This window comes from Pogona vitticeps, chromosome 5, assembly GCF_051106095.1.
Source record: "Pogona vitticeps strain Pit_001003342236 chromosome 5, PviZW2.1, whole genome shotgun sequence".
Lineage (NCBI taxonomy): Eukaryota > Metazoa > Chordata > Lepidosauria > Squamata > Agamidae > Pogona > Pogona vitticeps.
This window is the reverse complement of record NC_135787.1, coordinates 63,605,551-63,608,917: the sequence shown is the minus strand read 5'-3', so window position 1 is coordinate 63,608,917 and position 3,367 is coordinate 63,605,551.

Sequence of the window (3,367 nt, the reverse complement as noted above, 5' to 3'; positions counted from 1 at the left end):
CTTGTGTGGATCAGTGAGACTATCACTGGTTCATGCATTGGATATTCTCTGGGATTTAAAAAAAACTCTTTCTAGGCAGAGCAACAGTCTTATGTGGTACCTTTAACTTGAAAAAAATCATAGTAAAACGAGGACGGTTGTTTGTTTGATTGAAGCTGTCTCACCCCAAAACTTTTTCCCTCTGTGTCCTGCCCTCATGCCTTGTCAATCACACACACCCTCTGCCTCAAGGCCATGGGCTTTCCTCCAGTGACATCAAGGACTCATCCTCCCCCCTTTTCCCCCAGTGACACCTCTGCTCTTTCCAGGGCTTTATCTCTCTCACCCATATCCCACCTCAGATGGCTCAGTGTGGAGTGGGAAGGGAGGCAGTTAATTGTACCCCCTCCTCCTCGCTCGTCGCTGGTCACCTGGCCCTTCCTCCTTCATTCATCTCAGGCCAACAAACGGTTCTAAGAACCAATAGTACATTTAGGAAGCGGTTCTATAGAATAGGTGAGAACCTGCTGAATCCCACCTCTGTTCCCAACCCATGCAACAATGTATACACTTTGCAAATTTAATTCTGGTAAGCCTGCTCCAGGTGTGCTCAGTGTGATATGAAATCACTGTTTCTCCCTTTTGAAAAGCCTTTTTGAGAGATCAATATTTCAGTTCCAACGTCCTCCAAGTTTGGTGAAGATTGGGTTTTCCCAAGCCAGCTGCTAAAGGGCATTTTCCTGGGGGACCCAATTTGTGGATGTATAACAAGGGTATCTAACACCTCAGCTTCATGAAACTTGGAAGGCTTGTAGAGGAGATTCATTGGAAGCTTCACTGCAATTTTGATGTCTCTAGGTGTCTGGGAGTCTGTTTTATAGGGGTTTAAAGGCAAAACAAATCAACTAATTCATTCATTGATTCATCAGAAAAAAATATATAATTTTGTTGTTCATGATTTGTGGACCTTGACAAGTCATGAATTGAAATGAATTGCCATTTTGATGCCCATCTTACACTTTGAGTCACTCAGTATGTTTAGTGTTCTATGAAGCGACCAGAAGCCATATGGTTAAGTGTTTTTGCCCTTTATGCCAGTTCTGCAAGGTAAGAATAACAAAATATCCACAAAATATAAAGGCACTCAGGTAGGTGATCGAGGCAATGGCCTACTTTAGTAACAACAACCCTGTTGTTCTCAAAAATAACCAAGCTGTTGTTAAATTTTATATTCTATTAAAGACATTAAGAACATGAGAACAACCCTGCTGGATCAGGCCATCTAGTCCAGCTTCCTGGATCCCACAGTGGCCCCACCAGATTCCTCTGGGAGCACATGAGACAACTAGATATTTGCCTCCTGATACCCCTCTCCTGCATCTGGCATTTTGAGGTACCTTCCTTGTAAGCCTGGAGATTATACATACATCTCCATCATGGTTTATAACCTGAGATGGACTTTTCCTCCATAAATCTGTCCAATTCACTTTAAAAGGCATCTACGCCAGATGCTATTACCACATTCTGTGGCAAGGAGTTCCACAGACTAACAACACACTGGGTAAAGAAATACTTTCTTTTGTTTGTTCTCACTCTCCCAACACTCATTGTGAGTGGATGCCCCCTGGTTCTGGTATTGCATGAGAGGGAAAAGAGCTTCCCTCTATCTACATTATCCATCCCCTGCATAATTTTATACATCTCAATCATGTCCCCCCTCAGGCACCTTTTCTCTAGACTGAAGAGCTCCGAACACTGTAGCCTTTCCTCATAAGGGAGACCCCAGCCGAGTCATCATTTTAGTTGCTCTCTTTTGCACCTTTTCCAGTTCCACTATGACTTTGTTAAAGTGCAGCGACCAGAACTGTACACAAGAAAAAGGCAAAAAGGTAAAGTTTCCAAACAATTTCGGAAGTCATAAAAACACAGTCAAAAAGCTGTGGAGCAAATAAGCATTCAAAAAGGTTTAAGACTTGAGGCAAAACACTCCCAGAACAACTCGCACAAGAAATTAACTAATCTAAGCTAATGCACATTGAGAGAAGGTCAGCATGGTTCCAGAAGATACACAGGTTACAAATCAGGCAGCAAAGCAATAGATGTGCATAGTGGTCTCCTAAGAGACACTAGGCTAAGCTAAGCAACTTCTCTCTCACTTTTATATCCATCATCCCTTCCTAAACTCTTTGAGAGGATACTCCAATCAACCATCAAAGCATCCCAAACCTTCTCAAAGAAGAGAGTAATTTCTCCGAAGTTACTTCTCTCTGCCTTCTCAGCTGAAACAATTCCTTGCTAATTAGCTCTGTACTAGTATGTGAGCAGTTTTGGAGATTCTTCTCTTTCACCCAGTGATAAGGCCAAATGATATGGCCTCCTATTTCACATAAACACATGTGCAGATCCTTCCTTCCTTCTTTCACATTTCAAAATCCACATACAAATCCTCATCTGTCTTGTACTCACCAGCAAGAACAAGAAATTACAACATTTTCCTCTTGGCCAACATGCATGCGAGGAATTTTGTGGAGCAATTAACAGAATTCTCACATTGGCAAGACCAGTGTTTTCCATAAAAATAACCCACTTTGCACAAAAAAAAACCTGTTATAATTTGAAATTATCTCAGACAAGAAGGACATCCACATTGTTTAGGATTTTGAAGCACCAGGTATCAAGTAGGTTATTTTTATTCATCTTAAGAATCCACCCGAATATGTGCAATCTCTGAAGTACATTACAGTTTAAAAATTTAGCTGCAGCATTTGACATATAATACAAATGACAAGATTCTTCAGCTTCCTGGTATAACTATGGGGATGGATCCAGTCTGGTGCTCTTCTGCTCAGGGGAGTTTTCTGCTTTTAAAACAGTTTGATTTATACCCTGCAGTAAAGTAGGGTGGTATGAAACAGTTCTGCATTAGGTATAGGTAACCCAAGGAGTCCTATTAATATGTTGAAGAATCAGGGAAACCCAGAGGTTTGGACAAGGACCATTGAGGTTTGGACAAGGACCATTTCATGAAACCATTTCTCTCTGTATTATAAGTTCAAGTTCATGAACTGTTGGTTGAATCACTGTTTGTCACACGTTCTGCTCCAACGCAGCTGGAATAACGAGCCATGCACCTTTGTTGAAACCCTGGAAATCTGATATTACAGATTGCTTATTCTGCAATAAATCTATATAAAAGAGTTTGGTGTTCTCTTATTAGTGTTTGATTAGCAGCTTTTCCCCCATTGCAGCATGGTCAGAATAAATATCATGAAGCAAAGTCTTTAGTTTTTTCCAGATTGCCAGAGTGGTGCTTGAACTAAGAATTGGCCGCAAGTGTTGGGTTTTGTTAAGAAATAAAATGGCAAAAAATCATTAACTGATTACTCCT